We start from the raw sequence: 24,695 nt of genomic DNA, 5'->3' as shown, positions 1-24,695 counted from the left end.
GTTCAGGAATTGTTTTGTTTTGTTTTTCTGAGACGGAGTCTTGCTCTGTGCCCCAGGCTGGAGTGCAGTGGCACAATCTCGGCTCACTGCAAGCTCTGCCACCCAGGTTCACGCCATTCTCCTGCCTCAGCCTCCTGAGCAGCTGGACTACAGGTGGCGGCCACCATACCTGGCTAATTTTTTCTATTTTTAGTACAGATGGGGTTTCACCGTGTTAGCCAGGATGGTCTCGATCTCCTGACCTCGTGATTTGCCCGTCTCAGCCTCCCAAAGTGCTGGGATTACAGGCATGAGCCACTGTGCCCGGCCAAGTTCAGGAGTTTTTAAAGATAAGCTTGAGGAGGGAGTGTCTGATTTACATAGAGTGATTGGTCAAACCAGGTGTGCCATTTGCCTAGTGTGTGAAAAAGATGGCCACCCCAACCTAATCTTTTATTATGCAGATGGTTTTCTACCTGGCCAGTGCCATGTGGCCCGTTTTTCTTTCCTTTTCTTTTCAACCAGTGCCATGTTGTCTGTATTTCTTTTTTTTAAATTTCTCTTCTTTTCTTTTCTCTTCTTTTCTGTTTTCTTTGTTTCTTTCTCTTTTTTGATGGAGTCTCACTCTGTCACCCAGGCTAGAGTGCAGTGGCACAATCTCAACCCTGGGGTTGAAGCCTTCGTCTCCCAGGTTCAAGCGATTCTTCCGCCTCAGCCTCCCATGTAGCTGAAACTACAGGCACGTGACACTATGCCTGGCTAATTTTTGTATTTTCAGTAGAAACAGGGTTTCACCATGTTGGCCAGGCTGGCCTCAAACTCCTGACCTCAAGTTATCCACCCAGTTTGGTCTCCCAAAATACTAGCATTACAGGCATGAGACACCATGCCTGGACATTGTGTGCTTTTTTTTTTTTTTTTTTTTTTTTGAGATGCAGTCTTGCTCTGTCACCAGGCTGGAGTGCAATGGCACAATCTTGGCTAACTACAACCTCCACTTCACAGGTTGAAGCAGTTCTCCTGCCTCAGCCTCTTGAGTAGCTGGGATTACAGGTGCCCACCACCATGCCTGGCTACTTTTTGTATTTTTTAGTAAACATGGGCTTTCATCATGTTGGTCAGGCTGTTCTTGAACTCCTGACCTCAGGTGATCCACTTGCCTCAGCCTCCCAAAGTTCTGGGATTATAGGCATGAGCCACCATGCCCAGCCCACTGCCTGCTTTTCTATTGTGCATGTAGTGACAAAGAAATGGGAAGATGGAGCCTCCATGTTGAATATACTTGGCTTCCAGGTAGCACTTTTCTATTGGCATAGCTGCTGGCATTTGCCTATGCAATCTTCCAGCTTACTTATCTTTATCTGCAGTTCAATTTTTCAGGCTGCTCTTTGTTAGAAAAAAAATAATGTGGGAGCTGCTTTAAACCAAAATTCCACTGAGGACTCTCTTACCCTCATTATCTGCCTAAATACTTTCTGTTTAGCTCCTGTATAATATTTGTCCTCTCAAGAGTGGTAAATCTAACTGCTGTTAGGGGGTATTAAATGATGACTTTTTTTTTGCTACTTCCTACTGAAAAGGGGCTTTGCATGGGGAACAGCAGCTAGGGCTTCTGCTGGGGTTGATCTAAAGGTTCTTGGAAGAATGGCGTGTCCATGTGTTGTTCCATCTCCAACAGAATTTGGAGTTTAATAGCTTCTATGTGAGAAAAGATAAATTTTACAAAAACATTTAGAATACAGGGTTTGAATATAAGTATTAAGATTACCACTATTGGTAAGGGTACTACAGGCTTCAACCATGACAGTAGAGTTTGTTTGATATGCATTAGCCATTATGATAGGTTGTACTGCTGGTTTACCTCACCAGATATTACTGTACTTTATCAGAAATATCAGTATAGAAGTAATATTCTTAAAAAAAGAAGTAACATTCTTTTTAGGACAAGTGGCATTAGATTGGGTGGCTAGAGTAATTTTAGTATTAACTTTGGCTAAATATTTTCTGCAATTATCTTTTCATGACTTACACAGACCATCTATGACATGCTTAAACATTCTAACTTGTCCTAAACATCCCTCTTTTTTTTTTTTCCTTGAGATGGAGTTTCATTCTTGTTGCCCAGGTTGGAGTGCAATGGCACGATCTTGGTTCACCACAACCTCTGCCTCCTGGATTCAAGTGATTCTCCTGCCTCAGTCTCCCAAGTAGTTGGGATTACAGGCATGTACCACTATGCCCAGCTAATTTTGTATTTTTAGTTGAGACAGGGTTTCTCCATGTTGGTCAGGCTGGTCTCAAACTCCCAACCTCAGGAGATCCACCTGCCTCAGCCTTCCAAAGTGCTAGGATTACAGGCATGAGCCACTGCATCCAGTCTAACATCCCTCTTTTTAAACAACCAATTATTCTCTTTAGAACAAAAATTTACCATATAAGATCCTTTCTTATATAAAAACTTTTTGTCTAGGTAATCTTTTTTGCATAGCTAGGGTGTGACATATTACCAAACCCAATATGAAGTGTTAGCCAACTCAGTTATTTTAGACTATTATTTCTGCTATAAAGATAATAATTAAGCAAAATACTATGGCAATTGAGATTCTTTGTTTGATATTCCACTCTGGGGGTGCTACAGTATATAATCCCACTGCAAAAAGTAGAGTGAATATAACAATTCCCTGCCCAGTGTGGTGGCTTACACCTATAATCCCAGAACTTTGGGAGGCCAAGGCAGGCGAATAGGAGTTCGAGACCAGTCTGACCAACATGGAGAAATCTCGTCTCTGCTAAAAGTACAAAAATAGCCAGGCATGGTGGTGCATGCCTGTAATGCCAGCTACCTGAGGGGCAGAAGCAGGAGAATTGCTTGAACCTGGGTGGCAGAGTTTGCAGTGAGCCAAGGTCGTGCCATTGCACTCCAGCCGGGGCAACAAGAGGGAAACTCCATCTCAAACAAACAAACAAACAAACAAACAAAAATTCACACAAGGGTGGTGTAGTAGATAATTTCTATCTAAAATTTTACTCACCAATTTATAAATTTCCTTTTGGGGGTCTATGAAGCTACAAATGTAATTCCATAAATAATCAAAATCTGCCTGCAAATATGCATCCAAAAAAGTTCTAATACTTGATGGCAAATCTTGAGAGGAAAGGTAGGACTGATTGAAAGTGTTTGGTAAAGTAAGAATGGGACTGAGTAGAATGAGTAGGCCTCACTTATGTACTTATCTTTTGTAATTTTTAGCTTAAGATCCCCTATTTCTTCACATTAATATCTGGGATTTTCCTCTAGGCTGTTCAGGGTTGTTTCCTCAGCTTTCCAGGTTTAACTGAGTATGATATATCCAAGAGTCAATTCCTGTAACTTTCATTGTAAACAGCGTTCAAAGAAGAACCGTGTAAGGTCCTTCTCAATTTGCGCTTAGGGAGGGACAGAGAGAGAGAGGGGAGAACTTTCACCAATACCAGATCTGGGCTAAATGAAGGTGGTTTTATTTTCTGGGGTTGAGACTCTGCTAATTGTGTTAATTCCTGTTGAAAGTGAGCAAGAGGGGTTACATGCTTAACAAATTCAGAGGTCTCCTGGTCTAAGAGAAACCATTGTAAGAAAAGGCCATTCATACAGCATCTTGAAAGGGCTCAGAGCTAACTTTGAAGGGGTATTTCTTACTTGCAATAAAGCCATGGAAAGAGAAGTCACCCCAGAAAGGTGAGTTTTTGGGGGGCAGTTTTTTTTTTTTTTTTTTTGGAGACAGAGTTTTGTTCTTGTTGCCCAGGCGGGAGTGCCATGGTGTGATCTTGGCTCACCACAACCTCTGCCTCCTGGGTTCAAGTGATTGTCTTGCCTTAGCCTCCTGAGTAGCTGGGATTACAGGAATGTGCCACCACACGTGGCTAATTTTGTATTTTTAGTAGCGACAGGGTTTCTCCATGTTGGTCAGGCTGATCTCAAGCTCCCGACCTCAGCTGATCTGCCTGCCTTGGCATCCCAATGTGTTGGGATTACAGGCGTGAGTCACTGTGCCCAGCCTGGGACTGGGCCATCTCTCAAGGGTATGCTTTCCAGCCCTCAGGATGGCCACAGTCAGATGGGTATTAGGCCCATCTGGCCTAATACATGTTTTAATAAAGAAATATCTTCCCATAATACACAAGTTTTTCAAAGAATAGATAAATGTATTTAGCTTTTTAAAATGTAGCATAGATTCACAATAGAATACTATTCAGCCTTTAAAGACAAGATGTCTTTTAATAATATCATTTGTCTTCTCTACCTTTCCTGAGTACTGGGATCTTTAAGCATAATGGAGATAATACTGTATTCCTAGTGCTTTTGAGACCCTCTGTGTGATGGCTGCCTTAAATGAGGTGCCATTGTCACTTTGGAGGCAATTAGGTAGACAAAAGTCGGTAGTAAGTTAATTAATTAACACTTTTATTACCTCAGAGGTCTTTTCTGTATGGCATGGAAATGCTTCTACCCAGTTTGTGAAAGTATCTATTAATCCTAGGAGGTACTGCATGCACTTTGTCTTTGGCATATGGGGAGAGTCTATCTGCCAGTCTTTTCCTGGATAGCTTCCCATCCTTTGGATTTGAGAAGAAAGAAGTGGCCTGTTGAGATTATCCTTAAGACAGACTTTGCAAGCACTAACCTGTTTGACTATTTTTTTTTTTTTTTTGAGGCGGAGTTTCGCTCTGTCGCCCGGACTGGAGTGCAGTGGCCGGATCTCAGCTCACTGCAAGCTCCGCCTCCCGGGTTTACGCCATTCTCCTGCCTCAGCCTCCCAAGTAGCTGGGACTACAGGCGCCCGCCACCTCGCCCGGCTAGTTTTTGTATTTTTAGTAGAGACGGGGTTTCACCGTGTTAGCCAGGATGGTCTCGATCTCCTGACCTTGTGATCCACCCGTCTCGGCCTCCCAAAGTGCTGGGATTACAGGCTTGAGCCACCGCGCCTGGCCGACTATTTTTAATAGATCCTTTACTGGCCGAGAGTGGTGGGTCATGCCTGTAATCCCAGCACTTTGGGAGGCTGACGGGGGCTGATCACGAGGTCAGACATTCGAGCCCAGCCTCACCAACATGGTGAAACCCCATCTCTACTAAAAATACAAAACAAAAACAAAAACAACAAAACCCAAAAAACTAGCCAGGTGTGGTGGCAGGTGCCTTAGTCCCAGCTACTTGGGAGGCTGAGGCAGGAGAATTGCTTGAAACTGGGAGGCAGAGGCTGCAGTGAGCCAAGATTGTGCCATTGCACTCCAGCCTGGGTGACAGAGTGAGACTTCATCTCAAAAAAAAAAAAAAAAAAAATCAAAGTTCTTTCCTGAAAACAATCTCTGCGGACACTGATAAGTTTTATTCTTTCCCAAGTGAAATGGTTGATGGATTTTAAGGACTTTCCATTGGCTAGAGGCTAGCAAGTGGAATTTGCCATTCTCTGACTGTGGCCATCCTGATGGCTGGAAAGTGTACCCTTGAGAGATGGCCCATTTTATTTTTTCAGGACTACTAAGGCTTAGTTTCTTCACAGATTAGAGGGTCTTCAAGTGTGTTGATGTCTGGAGGCTTCCTTGTAACTGACTAGGCTGCCAGATTAGCTAACTTGTTTCCTCCACTATTTTATCTCTTCCCTTCTGATGTCTCTTACATTGCTGGGAAGAAAAACAGAAAAATAACCTGTTAATTTTATGATTGTCTCCATTTTCCATTGGCTTTCTGCACTCCTAATATTGGAGTGGTGCAGGGGCTATTACAGGGTTTGAGGAGGCCCCGCATTTTCAGATTAATAATGGCTTCTAGTCCTTTCCTAGCCTCTGGCTTTAGAGGATATTGTCTCTCATTAGGAAAAACAGTGGGATCCTTAAGATGGGTCTGGACTGGCCTAGTAGTTATAGTTTGGCATATTTTTCCTCTAGTTGCCAATACTTTTGGATTAACATTAACTTCCCTTCCAGGGCTTATTATAAAGATGTTGACCCCATGTTAGCTAAAATTTCTCTACCTAAAAAGGAGTGTGACTTTCTGGCATGATTAACACACTTGAATAAACTTTTTGGTTTTTGTTTTGTTTTGTTTTGTTTTTTTGAGACTGTCTTGCTCTGTCACCCAGGCTGGAGTGCAGTGGCATGATCTTGGCTTACTGAAATCTCCACCTCCTGGGTTAAAGTGATTCTACTCCCTTAGCCTCTTGAGTAGCTGAGATTACAGGCACCCATTACCACGCCCACCTAATTTTTGTATTTCCAGTAGAGACAGGTTTCACTATGTTGGCTAGGCTGGTCTCGAACTTGTGACCTCAGTTGATCTGCCCACCTCAGCCTCCCAAAGTTCTGAGATTACAGTCATAAGCCACCATGCCTGGATAGAATAAATTTTTTAGTCTTTTTGTTGCTGTTGTTATCTAAGTAAACAAAGATATCACCTGTAAATCATAATTAACTACTTTATAACTGTATTTATTACAAATATTAACTAACTTAGCTTTTGTCTGGCTTAAATTTTTTATGTACCATTTTATACATTTACACACGCATATAAAAGTGAAAACATATTCAATATTCAATTAATGACTGTTAAAAATAATTATTTCTCTTTTTTTTTTTGAAGGGTTTTTATTGTTGTACTCAAGAATGTTATCTCCGGAGGTAGTATTGCCTGTATTTCAATATTAACTCTGCTATTGTGAGTGAATAATTTTTCTCTGTGCCTCTATTTTTTCCTCTGTAAAATGAGAATAATAATACCTATGTTATTAAGTTACTATGAGAATTAAATTCATTAACACATGGTGTCATGGTTAGTGCTCAGTAAAGATCAGTTATTAATAAGATATGTACATGCTTAATTAAATTAATACTTCCTTTTTTGAGATGGAGTTCCACTCTTTTTGCCCAGGCTGGAGTGCAATGGCACAATCTCAGCACACTGCAACCTCCGTCTCCGGATTCAACCAATTCTACTGCCTCATCCTCTTGAGTGGCTGGGATTACAGGCGCCCACCGCCATGCCCAGCTAATTTTGTATTTTTAGTAAAGACAGAGTTTCACTATGTTGACCAGGCTGGTCTCAAACTCCTGACCTCAGGTCATCCGCTGCCTCGGCCTCCCAAAGTGCTGGGTTTACAGGCATGAGCCACCGCGCCTGGCCTAATACATGTTTTAACAAATAAATATCTTCCCATAACACACGAGTTTTTCAAAGAACAGATGAATATATTTAAATTAACTTTTTAAAATGTAGCATAGATTCATAATGGAATACTATTCAACTTTTAAAAAGGGTAGATTCCATCGTTTAAAACAATGTAGATAAATTTAAAAGACATTATGCTGGATAAAATAAGACTGACAAATAAAGACAAATGCTGCATGATCTCATTTATATATGGAACAAAATTTAACTCAAAAGAGTAGAAAGTGGATTAATGGTTACCAGAGTCTATGGGTAGTGAAAAGGAAATAAAAAGTTGTGGATCAAAAAGTACAAAGTTTCAAATAGACAGGGTAAATAGGTTTTGAGATCTGTTGCACAGCAGCATGACTAAACAATAATGCATTGTATATTTCAAAATAACTAGGAGTAAATTTCAAATGTCTTACCACACAAAATGATAGGTAAGCAAGTTGATAGATACGTTATTTAACTTAACTTAATCACTCCATATATACTATTTTTCCTTTTTGTGGAGAACAGGGTCTCGCTATATTGCCCAGGCAGGTCTCCGGCTCCTGGGCTCAAGCTGTTCTCCCACCTCTGCCTCCCTGAGAGCTGGGATTACAGGTATGAGCCACTGCACCTGGCAATCACTCCGGGCTTGAATATATTCAAACATCGCATTGTACCCTATCAATGCATAAAACCCTGATTTGCCAATAAAAAATACTATTAGGCTGGGCGTGGTGGCTCATGCCCATAATCCTAGCACTTTGGGAGGCTGAGGCGGGTGGATCACCTGAGGTTGGGAGTTCAAGACCAGCCTAACATGGTGAAACCCCATCTCTACTAAAAATACCAAAATTAGCTGGGCATGGTGGCGCATGCCTGTAATCCCAGCTATTGGGGTGGCTGAGGCAGAATAATCGCTTGAACCTGAGAGGTGGAGGTTGCAGTGAGCCGAGATCGCACCACTGCACTCCAGCCTGGTGACAGAGCAAGACTCCATCTCCAAACAAACAAACAAAAAACAGAAAAATAAAACTATTAATCAATTTTTAGTAAAAAAAGAAACTTTAAAAAATCGGGCTAGACAATTAACGTGTCTTATCATCTTAAAGTTCCAGAAAATATATACATATTTTTTTTTATTTCAAATGGCTTGCACATTTAGTGATGTAGGTAAATAAAGGTGGTTTTTTTTTTTTTTTTCCAGGTTTAATTCACTTTATTTTTCTCGTATAAAAACCCTATGCTGTAGCCACATCTGGAGCCTGGGTCTTTTGCACCGAGACTCTGATGTGGGTCTTGACAAGGCGGTCAGTGTATTCCTGACAGGGAGATTTGGTAAATACAGTCTACTTCCAGAGGTCAGGGGTCAGGTAGCTGTAGGTCTTAGAGATGGCATCAAAGGTGGCCTTGGCAAAGTTGCCCAGGGTGGCAGTGCAGCCCCGGGCTGAGGTGTAGCAGTCATCGATACCAGCCATCATGAGCAGCTTCTTGGGCACAGGTGCTGAGACGATGCCAGTGCCCCTGGGTGCAGGGATGAGGCGCACCAGCACAGAGCCTGCAGCGGCCTGTCACCTTGCAAGGGACGATGTGGGGCTTGCCGATCTTGTTCCCCCAGTGGCCTCTGTGCACGGGGACAATGGAGAGTTTGGCCAGGATGATGGCCCCACGGATGGCGGTGGCCACCTCCTTGGAGCACTTAACACCCAGGCAGACGTGGCCATTGTAGTCCCCCATAGCAACAAACGCCTTGAACCTGGTGCGCTGGCCAGCACGGGTCTGCTTCTGCACAGGCGTAATCTTCAAAACCTCGTCTTTGAGAGAGGCCCCCAAGAAAAAGTCAATGATCTCAGATTCCTTAATAGGCAGGGAGAAGAGGTAGATCTCCTTCAGGGACTTGATCTTCATGTCCTTGACCAAGCGGCCCAGCTTGGGGAGGGGCATCCATTCCTTATCCTTGGCCTTGCCTCCGGGAGCTCCGCGGCCTTGCCCCGGCCTGGGATGCCACTGCCGAAACCTCTGCGGAAGCGACCGCAGTTCCCCATCCCAGGGCCCCCAGAGCCACCAGAGCCACGAGGGCCTCCGCCCCCCCACCCTCGCTGCACCAGCGTCATCCACCATTTGGTGTTTTCTCGGAGAAGAAGCTAAACTTTTAATATCATGAATAGTCTGAACCCCACACTCAGAACAAAATATTTTGATTATTTTTTTCTTTTTTTGAAATGGAGTTTTGCTCTTGTTGCCCAGGCTGAAGTGCAATGGCAGGATCTTGGCTGACTGCAACCTCTGCCTCCCAGGTTCAAGTGATTCTCCTACTTCAGCTTCCCAAGTAGCTGGGATTACAGGCATGCGCCACCACACCCGTCTAATTTTGTATTTTTAGTAGAGACGGCGTTTACCCATGTTGGTCAGGCTGGTCTTGAACTCCCCCCCTCAGGTGATCCGCCCACCTCGGCCTCCCAAAGTGCTAGGATTACAGGTGTGAGCCACCATGCCCAGCCGGTTTTTAATGTTCAAAATAATATAATACTTTAAAAGACAGACTCTAAAGCAACTGTTTGGAGTCTCTAAATTGTCTCTAAATATTTAATGATTTCTTTCACTTGTTAAAGTAAAACATTATTTAAATATGTATTTTCAAACTACATTTAAATTTATCAGATGAACATAAATAATTACTTGGAAATAAGAAATTTATTAAATAAGTAGATGAGGAAATAATTTGCCTCCTTTTCTCATTTTAAAACTGACAAACACTCTGCTTTTACTTATCTAGAGTTACTGGAGTGCTAAAGAGAAGTACTCAATGAGAAATCTTTCCATAATATTCATATCCATGCTGTACGTGAATATGGGAATTTGCCAAGGATAATATTAAAAACATTCAAGCCCCAGACTGATGAGGATGAACATGGATTACAAACCACTGATGTGGCCAGTTTGTTTTCAGGCTTGACATTGATCATGATCTAACAGAATAAAAAAAAAAAAAATAACTAATAAATTCCTGTACACTTACGATGTGCTGGGCACTCTTTGACCACCTTTATTTGTATCAATTGCTTTAATTTTACCAAAACCCTAGGAATTATGTACTATTATCCTCACTCTACAGCTGAAGAGTCAAGCACAGAGAAGTCAAAAAACTGTATTCAGGTCATACAGCCCGTAAGTGGCAGAACTGGAATGCAATTAGGAACCACCTGATATCGAGTTTCAACTTTAACCATTATACTCAACACCCTCTTACTCAATGCTTGTTTCCATTCCTGACATAACATTTTGGCTTTGAAATTTCTAATTTAGTAAAAACAAAGAGAAATTTAAAAATCTCTCTTTTTTACCGTTAGATAGCATGTAGAGCTTGATTTTGTTTAAAGCACCTATTACTAAGCCTAAACGAAATACTTTGTTAAATGGGTTCTAACAATGGTATACTTCTCATGACTTAACATTGCCACTAATTTTACTTTTGAAATATATTAGATTTTATATTAGAAGCTAGAATGAGCCTGTTATGATATAGAAAATTTGTGGTCTGCAGGAACATCATCATTCATTGCATAGTCTACAGTTTCTGAACATTTCAGAAACACTAAGAATAGTTTTTTGATTGACCAATTTAAGGATATTAAGTCTTCTCAGTGACTAAAATGAAATAGATTAGAGTTACTAATCAGACACAATGTGGTTTTAAGTGTTATTTAATGAACATATGTAAAGTTTCTTTTAAACACATGTTAACAACTTATTTCAACTGCTTTTTCACTTCTATTATAAAAATGTTAAAATACCTGTGACTACAAATGTATAAATTTCATTCAAATCTAAACATAGCTAATCTTAAAAGTTCTGTATACTTAGAATTATGGAAAGCCTATTCTCTATTTATACTCAGAAGATAAAAAATTGCTTTTCAGCAAACCCAGTGGAGCAATCGTAAACTCACTATCATAAGCTATTATAATATTAATACAATCATCTAGAGAAAACTTTTATGTACCTGGATGTTCAAGTTGTTTAACCTACACGATTCAGAAACCTTTATTTATTTATTTATTTATTTATTTATAAGATGGAGCCTCACTTTGTTGCCCAGGCAGGAGTGCAATGGCACAATCTTGGTTCACTATAAACCCTGCCTCTCGGGTTCAAGTGGTTCTCCTGCCTCAGCCTCCCATGGTCTCAAACACTTGACCTTAGGTGATTCAACCACCTCAGCCTCCCAAAGTGCTGAGATTACAGAAATAAGCCACCATGCCCAGCCCAGAAAGTATAAATGTTTATTAAGTATAAAAAATTAAAATATATCAATTTCTTTTTCTCAGTCTCCAAATATTGTCATTATTTCTAGTTGACATTATAAGAGAATTTAAATGCTGTGGCTGTAGAAACTAGAAATGTGGGCTGGATGTGGTGGCTCACGCCTGTAATCCCAGCACTTTGGGAGGCTGAGGTCAGTGGATCACCTGAGGTCAGGAGTTTGAGACCAGCCTGGCCAAAAAGGTGAAACCCCATCTCTACCAAAGATACAAAAATTAGCCGGGCATGGTGGCAGGCACCTGTAATCCCAGCTACTCAGGAGGCTGAGGCAGGAGAATTGCTTGAACCCAGAAGCAGAGGTTGCAAGGAGCCAAGATTGTGCCATTGCACTCCAACCTGGGGGACAAGAGTGAGACTTAGTCTCAAAAAAAAAAAAAAAAAGAAGAAACTAGAAACGTGATGGTTGACTCTGGTTTACTTTCTGCCTTTTTATTTTATACAAACAAAGCAACATAAGTAAGGCCAGAAATAATACATCTTGATTGCAAACACACCAGTGCCCATCTAGAGAGAATATATTTCTGAGTGTATTAACTTGAAATTCATGGCATCTTTTGTAGAAGTATAGACTAGTATATGTCAAACAATAAACACAAATAAAAATCTAAGACTGCAATAGAATTAGAAAAGTATTCTAAAAATAATATCTAATCAATTATTTTTTTTCACCAGAATAGTTGTGATGAAATGGTTGCGGCAGTGTGATTTTAAGTAACCAACACTCTCATCATTCTTGGGCTATGGCCATTAGATTTTGATGCCTTTTTTCTTTATAAAAGTATTTTATTTTCATAATTCAGGAATTTAACCTGATCCTCACAGCCTCTCATTTTCTTTTTCTTTTCTTTTTTTTTTGAGATGGAGTCTCGCTCTGTCACCCAGGCTGGAGTGCAGTGGCGCCATCCCGGCTCACTGTAAGCTCCGCCTCCTGGGTTCACGCCATTCTCCTGCCTCAGTCTCCCAAGTAGTTGGGACTACAGGCGCCCACCACCACTCCCGGCTAATTTTTATATTTTTAGTAGAGACGGGGTTTCACTGTGTTAGCCAGGATGGTCTCGATCTCCTGACCTCGTGATCCGCTTGCCTCGGCCTCCTAAAGTGCTGGGATTACAGGCATGAGCCACCGTGCCTGGCAGCAGCCTCTCATTTTCAAAAATAGTTTACTCTAAAAAAGAAATGCGGTTTTAAAACCACATTTTTTCTAAAAACATTAGAGTAACAAATTAGCTCTATAGTGTACAGTTAATTAGTTAAAAATAAGGATGTGGAGTCATTCATTTTAGCCACACAGTTAAGAATAAAACACTTTCTGGGTTAAAAGCTTTCAGAGATGTTAGCTTATAGGATGCGGGGAGACCTGGCATAGAAACGCTCACTCTTATGCCCAAAAGGAAAATAATTCTGTGTCTTTCAACCCAATGCTAACTATGAACCAAGAATTGGAAAAATATAACATCATTATACCACAAGGCATTTTATTATTTCTATTATAGATTCAGGGTGTACATGTACAGATTTGTAACATAGGTATACTGTATGTTGTTGAGGTTTGGACACTTTTTTTTTTTTTTTTTGAGACGGAGTCTCGCTGTGTCGCCCAGGCTGGAGTGCAGTGGCCGGATCTCAGCTCACTGCAAGCTCTGCCTCCCGGGTTCACGCTATTCTCCTGCCTCAGCCTCCGGAGTAGCTGGGACTACAGGCGCCCACCACCTCGCCCGGCTAGTTTTTTTGTATTTTTTAGTAAAGACGAGGTTTCACCGTGTTAGCCAGGATGGTCTCGATCTCCTGACCTCGTGATCCACCCGTCTCGGCCTCCCAAAGTTCTGGGATTACAGGCTTGAGCCACCGCGCCCGGCCACGAGGTTTGGACACTTAATAATCCCATTGCCCAAGTAGTTTACATTATACCTGATGAGCAATGAGTAATTTTTCTGTTTTTTTTTTTTTTTTTCTTCTTCTAAGATGGAGTCTTGCTCTGTTGCCCAGGCTGGAGCGAAGTGGCATGATCTTGGCTCACTGCAACCTCTGCCTCCCAGGTACAAGTGATTCTCCCGCCACAGCCTCCCAAGTAGCTGGGATTCCAGGCACCTGCTGCCATGCCCGGTAAATTTTTGTATTTTTAGTAGAGACAGGGTTTTGCCATGTTGGCCAGGCTGGTCTCAAACTGCTGACCTCAAGTGATCTGTCTGTCTCGGCCTCCCAAAATGCTGGGATTACAGGTGTGAGCCACTGTGCATGGCCCACTTTTTGACTTTATTCTTTTTTGTTTTTTTGAGACAGAGTCTCACTCTGTTGCCCAGGCTGGAGGGCAATGGCCTGATCTCAGTTCACTGCAACTTCCGCCTCCCGAGTTCAAGTGATTCTCCTGCCTCAGCCTCCTGAGTAGCTGGGACTACAGGCAGGTGCCACCACGCCCAGCTACTTTTCTGTATTTTTAGCAGAGATGGGGTTTCACTGTGTTAGCCAGACTGGTCTTGGTCTTTTGACCTCGTGATCCACCCACCTCAGCCTCCCAAAGTGCTGGGATTACAGGGGTGTGCCACCGCACCCAGCCACTTTTTGACTTTTTAAAAAGAGCCATTGTAACTGGCATAAGATGGTATCACATTGCCATTTTAGTTATATCTCTATTGATTTGGGATGTTGAACAATTTTTTGCACATTTATTGGCTGCTTTTATGTCTTCCTTTGAGAAGTGTCTATTCACATCATTTGCGTTTTTCTGATTAAATTCCTGATAGATTCTATATATTAACTCTTTGTTGCATGCAGTTTGTAAATATTTTATACTGTAGGTTGTTTGTTTACTTTGTCAATAGTTTCTTTTACAGTGCAGCTCTGTAGCTGAATTAGGTACTAATTTTTATTTTTGTTGCATTCACTTCTAAGGTGTTAGTTATAAATGCTTTCTGGAGGCCAGTGTCTAGAAGAGTACTTTCTAAGTGCTCTAGGATTTTCATAGCTTGAAGTCTCCCAGTTCAGTCTTTAACCTATCTTGAGTTATTTGGATTTTCATGTATAGTGAGAGTAGAGGTCTAGTTTTCTTCTTCCGCATGTGACTAACCAGTTTTTCCCAGTGCCATTTATTGTACTCGGAGTTATTTTCTCTTTGTTAATTTCTGTTGACTTTGCCAAAAGTGAGTTGCTTGTAGAAATGGAGATTTGTGGCCGGGCGCGGTGGCTCAAGCCTGTAATCTCAGCACTTTGGGAGGCCGAGACGGGCGGATCACGAGGTCAGGAGATCGAGACCATCCTGGCTAGCACGGTGAAACCCCGTCTCTACTAAAAAATACAAAAAACTAGCTGGGCGAGGTGGCGGGCGCCTGTAGTCCCAGCTACTCGGGAGGCTGAGGCTGGAGAATGGCGTAAACCCGGGAGGCGGAGCTTGCAGTGAGCTGAGATCCGGCCACTGCACTCCAGCCCGGGCAACAGAGCGAGACTCCGTCTCAAAAAAAAAAAAAAAAAAAAAAAAGAAATGGAGATTTGTTTCAGGGCTCTCTCTTCTGTTCAATTGGTCATTATGTATACTTTTGTACCAGAACCATGTTATATTGGTTACTGTAGCTTATAGTATAATTTAAAGTCAGGTAATGTGAGGCATCTAAGTTGATTGTTTTTCACATTGCCTTGAGTTTTTGGCTTTTTAATTTCTTATATGAATTTTAGAAGTTTTTATCTGGATTATATGAAAAATGGCATTGATAGTTTGATAGAAATAGCAGTTAATCTGTAGGTTGCTTCAAACAGCATGGACATTTAATTATATAGACTCTTTCAATCCATTAGCATAAAATGTTTTCTATTTATTTGTGTTTTCTCTAATTTTCTTCAGCACTGTTTTGTAGTTTTCTTTGCAGAGATATGTTATCTACTTGATTTAATGTATTCTTAGGTATATTATTTGTTTGTGGCTATTGTAAATAGAACTGTGTTCTTGATTTTGTTCTCAGCTTGAATGTTATTGGTGTACAAAAAAGCTACTCATATGTGTATGTTGGTTTTGTATGGTCAGACTTTGCTGAAGTCATTTTTTAGTCTTAGGGGTGTTTTAGTGAATCTATAAAGTTTTCCAGGTAGATAATTATTTCACTTGTGAAGATAATTTGACTTCCTTTTTTCCTATTTGGATGACTTGTATTTCTCGATTTTGCTGAATTGCTGTGGCTAGGACTTTTAGAACTATGTTGAATAGGAGTATTTAGGGTGTGTATTTTTGTCTTATTTTTATTCTTATGGAGAATGTATTCAGATTTTGCCCATTTAGTATGATATTGGCTGAAGATTTGTCATAGATGACTCTTATTTCGAGGTATGTTTCTTCTACGTCCAGTTTGTTGATGATAGTTTTTTTCTTTTTCTTTTTTCTTTCTTTTAAAATGGAGTCTCGCTCTGTTGCCCAGGCTGGAGTGCAGTGGCATGATCTCGGCTCACTGCAACCTCCGCCTCCCAGGTTCAAGTTATTCTCTTGCCTCAGCCCCGCTAGTAGCTGGGACTTCAGGCACCCACCACCATGCCTGGCTAATTTTTATATTTTTAGTAGAGATGGGGTTTCACCTTATTGGCCAGGCTGGTCTCGAATTACTGACCTTGTGATCCGCCTGCCTCAGCCTCCCAAAGTGCTGGGATTATAGGTGTGTGAGCCACTGTGCCTGGCCTTTTTTTTTTTTTTTTTTTTTTTTTTGATTGGAGTCTCGCAGTCATCAGGCTGGAGTGCAGTGGCACGATCTCGGCTCACTGTAAACTCAGCCTCCCAGGTTCGAGTGATTCTCCTGCCTCAGACTCCCGAGTAGCTGAGACTGCAGGCATCCACCACCACACCCAGCTAATTTTGGTATTATTAGTAGAGATGGCATTTCACCATGTTGGCCAGGATGGTCTCCATCTCTTGGCCTCATGATCTGCCCGCCTTGGCCTCCCAAAGTGTTGGGATTACAGGTGCATTTTGTATAAGTTAGGGAGGAATCACACCTTGGTTTTTCTGAATACATTCAGTAGAATTAGTACCAGCTCATCTTTTTGTAATACATGTGGTAAAATTCTGCTGTGAATTCATCTGATTTAGGGCTATTTTGGTTGATAAATTTTTTTTATTACTAATTCCATTTTGTTGTACATTTTAGATGTTTATGCTTTAAGATTTTTGTTTCTTTCTGGTTAAATCTTGGGAGGTTGTGTGAATCCAGTAGTTTATTTATTTTCTCTGAAGTTTCTAGTTTGCAAGCGTAGAGGTGTTCATAAGACGTATCTGAGTATGTTCATGTGGTATTATTAATTGTGGTTTTACATCTGTAAGGTTTAAATTGATGCAGAATAAAAGTTTTAGAAGTCACATTGCCTCACAATAAATCTCCAAAAATCATAAGTATAAAAAAAATGCACTGCAAGCCAATGAATGCCACATATAGCTTAAAAAAATTCACTGCTAACAACATACTATGTGAGGTAATGTTGTAAGCTTTTACTCTAAGAGCTAGAATACAAAAATGCCCACTTTCTTCAGTCTTACTAAACATGTCCAAGACAAATAAATTAGAGAATAAGTCAAAGTGTATTATTCTGTTCTCTCTTGCTGCTGATGAAAACATACTCCAAACTGGAAAATTTATAAAGGGAAGAGGTTTAATGAACTCACAGTTCAACATGGCTGGGGATGGTCTCATAATCATTATGGAAGGTGAAGGAGAAAAGTCAGGTCTTACATGGTGAAGAGAGAGCATGTGCAAGTAAATTGCCCTTTATAAGACCATCAGATCTCATGAGGCTTATTTACTATCATGAGAACAGCATGGGAAAACCCACTGCCATAATTACGTTCCACTGGGTCTTTTCTATGACATGTGGGGATTATGGGAGCTACAATTCAAGATGAGATTTGGGTGGACACACAACCAAATAATACCATAAAAGCATCCACATGGAAAAGAAAAAGTGAAATTATTCCTGTTTGCAGATGATGTAATTTTAGGTAGAGAAAAGCCTATGAATTTACTAAGAACTACTAGAACTAATAAATTTGTTAAACTTGCAGAATACAAAATCAACGTACAAAAGTCAATAGTATTTTTATACACTAACAATTAACTATCTCAAATTGAAATTGAAAAAGCAATTCCATCTACAGTAGTTGTAGTAACTATACTTTGAAACAAATTTAGCCAAAAAGTTTCAACACCTTACAATCTAAAGAACATTTAAGTAAAAAACTAAATAATATGCAAATAAAAATATATTACTCACTCATGAATTGGAATATATATATATATATTTTTTTTTTTTTTTTTTTTGAGAAGGTGTAGCACTCTGTCACCCAGGCTGGAGTACAATGGCATGATCTCGGCTCACTGCAACCTCTGCCTCCTGAGTTCAAGCAATTCTCCTGCATCAGCCTCCTGAATAGCTGGGATTACAGGTGTGCACCACCACATCTGGCCAACTTTTGTATTTTTAGTAGCAACGGGGTTTCACCGTATTGGCCAGGCTGGTCTCAAACTCCTGACCTCGTGATCTGTCCCCCTCAGCCTCCTAAAGCACTGGGATTACAGGCATAAGCCACCGCGCCTGGCCGGCATTAATATTCTTAAATAGCTGTATTACACAAAATGATCTACAGATATAATGCAACCTCTATCAAAATGCCAGTGACACACTTAATATAAATTTTGTAAAATATATCTAAAATTCATATGGTACCACAAAAGACCCAGAATAGCCAAAGCAATAAAAGAGTAAAAAAGGCTAAATGTATCACCCCACCTGACTTTGCAACATGCTGAAAACCTATAGTAACCAAAACAGTGTGGTACTTGAATAAAACTGGATACATAGGGCAATGTAGCTGAGGAGTGTGGAAATACATCCATGTATTTACAGCTAATTGATTTTAGATATAGGTGACATTTTCTTAGAGAAAGGACAGTATCTTCAATAAATGGTATTAAGAAAACTTTCTCTTTTTTTCCTTTTCTTTCTTCCTTTTTTTTGGGGTGGGGAGGGAGTTTTACTCGTTGCCCAGACTGGAATCAATGGCGTGACCTGAGTTCACTGCAACCTCTGCCTCCTCATCGTTCAAGCTTGCCTCAGCCTCCTGAGTACCTGGGATTACAGGCATGCACCACCAAGCCCAGTTAATTTTTGTATTATTAGTAGAGACGGAGTTTCTCCATGTTGGTCAGGCTGGTCTCAAACTCCTGACCTCAGATGACTGGCCTCCCCAAGTGTTGGGATTACAGACGTGAGCCAACACACCCGGTGAGAAAACTTTCTAGTCACATGCAGAGCAATAAAATGAGACCCTCATCTCATACCACATACAAAAATTAACTCAAAATAAATTAGATATTACAATGTAAGGTTTGAAACTCTGAAACTACTACCAAAAAAAAAAAAAAGGAAAAGAAAAACAGAGTGAAAGACCTGTAACATTAGTTTGGGCAGGGACTTTTTAAATTTAACCTGAAAAATCCCAGGGAACCAAAAGAAAAATAGATTAATCAGATTACTTCAAATCAGAAAACAGCTGCAAAGAATCTGAGACAATCAACAGGATCAGACAACTAAAAAATGGAAAAAAATGTGCAAATCGTACATGTGACATGTTAATACCAAAAATACATAAGAATCTCAAATGACAATACAACAAAAAACAAATAACTATTAAAAATGAGCAAAAGGCTTAAGTATTTTTCAAGAATAGACATATATACAGTCAAAAGATATATTTTAAAATGCTCAATATCAATTATTATCAGGGAAAGGAAAGCAAAAAAATAAACAATGAGGTATCAACTCACTCCTGTTAGAAAGACTATTAAGGCTGGGCGTGGTGCCTGATGCCTGTAATCCCAGCACTTTGGGAGGCCAAGGTGGGTGGATCACGAGGTCAGGACATCGAGACCACCCTGGCTAACACGGTGAAACCCCGTCTCTACTAAAAATACAAAAAAGTTAGCTGGACTTGGTGGCAGGCGCCTGTAGTGTCAGCTACTTGGGAGGCTGAGGTAGGAGAATGGCATGAACCCAGGAGGCAGAGGTTGCAGTGAGCCGAGATCAGGTGAATGCACTCCAGCCTGGGAGACAGAGCCAGATTCCATCTCAAAAAAAAAAAAAAAAAAAAAGACTATTAAAAAGAAAAAGAAGACAAGTATTAGTAAAAGTGTGAAGAAAATAGAATGCTTGCACACTGTTGCTTTTAACGTAAATGAGGGCAGCCATTATGAAAAACAAAACAAAGATTTCTTTAAAAATTAAAGATCAAACTACCATATAATATAGCAACTTCAATAATGGATACATATCTCAAAATAATTAAATCAGAATGATGAAATATTTGCAGAAATATCTGCGCAGAATGAAGAAATATTTGTAACACTCTTCACAAATGTCAAATATAGAATTAACAGTTCAACATCTAATGAGTACATAAAGACAACGTGGTATATATACACAATGGAATACTATTCCATTTTTTTTTTTTTGAGATGGAGTCTTGCTCTGTCACCCAGGCTGGAGTGCAGTGGTGAGATTTCAGCTCACTGCAACCTCTGCCTCCCGAGTTCATGCCATTCTACTGCCTCAGCCTCCCAAGTAGTTGGGACTACAGGCACCCACCACCATGCCCGGCTAATTTGTGTGTGTGTGTGTGTGGGTGGGTGGGTGTGTGTGGGTGTGTGTTGTTGTTGTTGAGACGGAGTCTCGCTATGTCGCCCAGGCTGGAGTGCAGTGGCCGGAACTCAGCTCACTGCAAGCTCTGCCTCCCGGGTTTACGCCATTCTCCTGCCTCAGCCTCCCAAGTAGCTGGGACTACAGGCACCCACCACCTCGCCAGGCTAGTTTTTTGTATTTTTTTTTAGTAGAGATGGGGTTTCACTGTGTTAGCCAGGATGGTCTCGATCTCCTGACCTCATGATCCACCCGCTTCAGCCTCCCAAAGTGCTGGGTTTACAGGCGTCAGCCACCGCGCCCAGCTATTCATCTTTAAAATAAAAAATTATTATTTTAAATTACATAGATTAACCTGGAGGACATTATATAAGGTGAAATAAAATGGGCACAGAAAAATTACTTAATGATTTCACTTACATAATTCTAGAAAAGTTAATCTAATTGAAGTAGAGAATAAAATAGTGACCATCAGATGCCATGGTATTTGGGGGGGAAAAGGGGGTTTAGAAAGACGTCTGTCAAATACATAATTACAGTTGAGTAGGAGAAATAAGTTCAAAAAAGCTTTTGAACTGCATGGTGTTTCTAGTTTGTAACAATGCATTTGTATTTCTGAAAAATGCTAAAACATTGTCATGTGCTCTTACCACAAAAAGGTTAACTATGTGTGGTAAAGCATTAATTACCTAGAATTAAGCATTTGACAATGTGTATATACTTCAAAATGTCATGTTTTACAGAATAAATTCACATTTATATATTACAGATGGTAATGGTATGAAAGACATTACAAGGGAAGCTGTTTCTTTCTCTTTTTTTTTACTTTGTTTCTTTTTTTCTTTTTTTTAAAATTATTATTATACTTTAAATTCTAGGGTACATGTGCATAACGTGCAGGTTTGTTACATATGTATACTTATGCCATGTTGGTGTGCTGCACCCATCAAATCGTCAGCACCCATCAACTCGTCATTTACATCAGGTATAACTCCCAGTGCAATCCCTCCCCCCTCCCCCCTCCCCATGATAGGCCCCGGTGTGTGATGTTCCCCTTCCCGAGTCCAAGTGATCTCATTGTTCAGTTCCCATCTATGAGTGAGAACATGCGCTGTTTGGTTTTCTGTTCTTGTGATAGTTTGCTAAGAATGATGGTTTCCAGCTGCATCCATGTCCCTACAAAGGAAGAAAACTCATTCTTTTTTATGGCTGCATAGTATTCCATGGTGTATATATGCCACATTTTCTTAATCCAGTCTGTCACTGATGGACATTTGGGTTGATTCCAAGTCTTTGCTATTGTGAATAATGCCGCAATAAACATACGTGTGCATGTGTCTTTATAGCAGCATGATTTATGATCCTTTGGGTATATACCCAGTAGTGGGATGGCTGGGTCATATGGTACATCTAGTTCTAGATCCTTGAGGAATTGCCATACTGTTTTCCATAATGGTTGAACTAGTTTACAATCCCACCAACAGTGTAAAAGTGTTCCTATTTCTCCACATCCTCTCCAGCACCTGTTGTTTCCTGACTTTTTAATGATTGCCATTCTAAGTGGTGTGAGATGGTATCTCATTGTGGTTTTGATTTGCATTTCTCTGATGGCCAGTGATGATGAGCACTTTTTCATGTGTCTGTTGGGGGAAGCTGTTTCTTATGGTCTCATGACTGGCCACTCTGAACACAGTAAACAAGTTTGCACGCAAAATAACAGAAAATGTTTTAATCCAAAAACTGCCGTGATCTTTGAATGTTTTCCAGAGAAAATGACCAAGAAGTTGGCTAGAGTTATGTGACTGAATATAAAAACTGTAGACTGAACTTCACTCACTAAAAAAATCGTGTAAGACTGAGAACATTTCTTCAAATTGTAATCGTGTAAGACTGAGAACATTTCTTCAAATTGTTTAATTTCTAAGATATATTTTGAAGCAAATTTTATATTTGCCACACTTTGTGTAACAGTTTTATAAGATTATTCTTTAACAGAGAAAAACAATGCTAAAAGATTTGATCCTTTCATCTGTGGACATTATATGCTTTTTGTCTTCAGTAACTGATCAGAAAGTTAAATTGATAAGCAAAATCTCCAGTTAAAACCAATCTTGCAGGGCATTGAAAATACCAATTTTTCATCAAAACCTACAATATATCATGGGAAATGACATGGTGTCAAGGGAACAGTGAGAAAACTGTAGCTATAGCACAGCAAAAAGGAGGGCTGTGATGCATACACAGCTGAAATACACATAATATGACAAACAAAACTGAAGACAATTAGGAAATAAAAGAAGCAAAATTTAATTCAGCAAAATTGAGTTTTGCGGCCTGAAAAGTCCTCTCCACATAAAAAATCAATGTTATTTCTCACCATTGATATGTTCCACCTCTGTCTTGAAGTTACAAACTAACTCCAACAGGAATATTTATGGCTTATTAAAAAGCATCTGTGAGGCCGGGCGCGGTGGCTCAAGCCTGTAATCCCAGCACTTTGGGAGGCCGAGACGGGCGGATCACGAGGTCAGGAGATCGAGACCATCCTGGCTAACACGGTGAAACCCCGTCTCTACTAAAAAATACAAAAAAAAGCTAGCCGGGCGAGGTGGCGGGCGTCTGTAGTCCCAGCTACTCGGAGGCTGAGGCAGGAGAATGGCGGGAACCGGGAGGCGGAGCTTGCAGTGAGCTGAGATCCGGCCACTGCACTCCAGCCTGGGTGACAGAGCAAGACTCCGCCTCAAAAAAAAAAAAAAAAAAAAAAAAGCATCTGTGACACAGAAAGCACTGTCACGTTGTTTGTTACATTTATATATAAAAACATCCTCATGGTTTAGGAAGCCCCCCTAGTACTTACCTAAACAAATGGGTTAATCAATATTACTTATATTCATCACAAAAAGTGAAAGGAACAAAAACTTTAAAAAAGTAGGCTTATATAGCGTTCTTCAATTAAAAGAACAAAATAAAATATTCTTTTTTTTTTTTTTTGAGGCGGAGTCTCACTCTGTCGCCCGGACTGGAGTGCAGTGGCCAGATCTCAGCTCACTGCAAGCTCCGCCTCCCGGGTTTACGCCATTCTCCTGCCTCAGCCTCCTGAGTAGCTGGGACTACAGGCGCCCGCCACCTCGCCCGGCTAGTTTTTGTATTTTTAGTAGAGACGGGGTTTCACCGTGTTAGCCAGGATGGTCTCGATCTCCTGACCTCGTGATCCACCCTTCTCGGCCTCCCAAAGTGCTGGGATTACAGGCTTGAGCCACCGCGCCTGGCCCAAAATAAAATATTCTAACATAAAATATAACAATACACTAATTTTGAAATTAAATCTAATTTTTGCACTACTTAATTTTATAAAAATTATTTTTATAACCTCTGACCAGCTCACATAGTATCTTATATAAAACAAGAGAAAAAAATGTAAGACATAAGAAAATTATGGGTCTAGCATAAGTATCAGGCAAGTAAAAACAAAAATTTGCATAGGAAGATTCTGAATTATAAGCCACACAATTTTATAGTAATCAATTCAATACAAAGCAGAGTATGGATTTGTTTTCAGCATTTTAAAACTATTTTAGTTTTGTAGTAGCCACCTAATTAAAATAATTTGTTTCAATATCACTCTTCTGAAACTAGGTACAATCTCATACTCACAAAAAAGGCATTTATTTACCCTATAATTTTTTAAACCCAAGCTTTATCTTTAAAGTAACATATGTATATATTTAACTCTATGTAAATCAAAACTAGTAGTCTGTATGTGCTTGCAGGCAGAGGCAACATGTTTAAAGAAAAATATATAACAAATTTTTAATGTCAATTCAGGTCTCAGAAATGTATGCATTTTGTTTATATTGCTATATAATTTTTCTTATGACCATAAAAGAGGCCCTGTAGCCAATAACAATGTAATGTACATTTAAAAATAACTAAGTGACTGGGCGTGGTGGCTCACACCTGTAATCCCAGCACTTTGGGAGGCCGAGGGGGCTAATCACGGGGTCAGGAGTTCAAGACAAACCTGGCCAACATAGTGAAACCCCATCTCTACTAAAAATACAAAAATTAGCTGAGTGTGGTGGCATGTGCCTGTAGTCTCAACTACTCGGGAGGCTGAGGCGGGAGAATCACTTGCACCCAGTAGGCAGAGGTTGCAGTGAGCCAAGACCACACCAATGCACTCCAGCCTGGGTGACATAGTGAGACTCTGTCTAAAAAAAAAAACCTAAAAGTGCAGAATTCATTTATAATACAAAGAATAAATGCTGCAGGTAATGAATATTTCATTTACCCATATGTAATTATTACATATATATACCTGTATCAAAATATGCCACATATGCCATATTTACACATACTATGTACCCACAAAAGTTAAGAAAAATAAGCCTAAATAACAAAAAAGGAATAGTAATTCAACCTACAGGAACAATATTCCTTGACTCATTTGCAATTTAAAGCCACTAGCACTGGGTGCGGTGACTCATGCCAGTAATCCCAGCACTTTGGGAGGCCAAGGCGGGCAGATCAGGAGGTCAGGAGATCGCGACCACCTAGCTAACAC

General features: G+C 40.3%; 1 pseudogene across 1 annotated transcript; it reads right to left on the bottom strand.

Moving 5' to 3' along the window:
* Window positions 1–8,354: 8,354 nt before the first annotated feature.
* On the bottom strand, window positions 8,355–9,271 carry LOC117066066 (annotated as a pseudogene). Its single transcript, XR_004430138.1, has one exon. The product of XR_004430138.1 is annotated as a 40S ribosomal protein S2-like (transcript).
* Between the last annotated feature and the right edge of the window lie 15,424 nt (window positions 9,272–24,695).

This window comes from Trachypithecus francoisi, unplaced genomic scaffold, assembly GCF_009764315.1.
Source record: "Trachypithecus francoisi isolate TF-2019V2 unplaced genomic scaffold, Tfra_2.0 Contig00137, whole genome shotgun sequence".
Lineage (NCBI taxonomy): Eukaryota > Metazoa > Chordata > Mammalia > Primates > Cercopithecidae > Trachypithecus > Trachypithecus francoisi.
The sequence above is the reverse complement of the archived record's forward strand: the minus strand, read 5'-3'. Positions and strand labels throughout refer to the sequence as shown.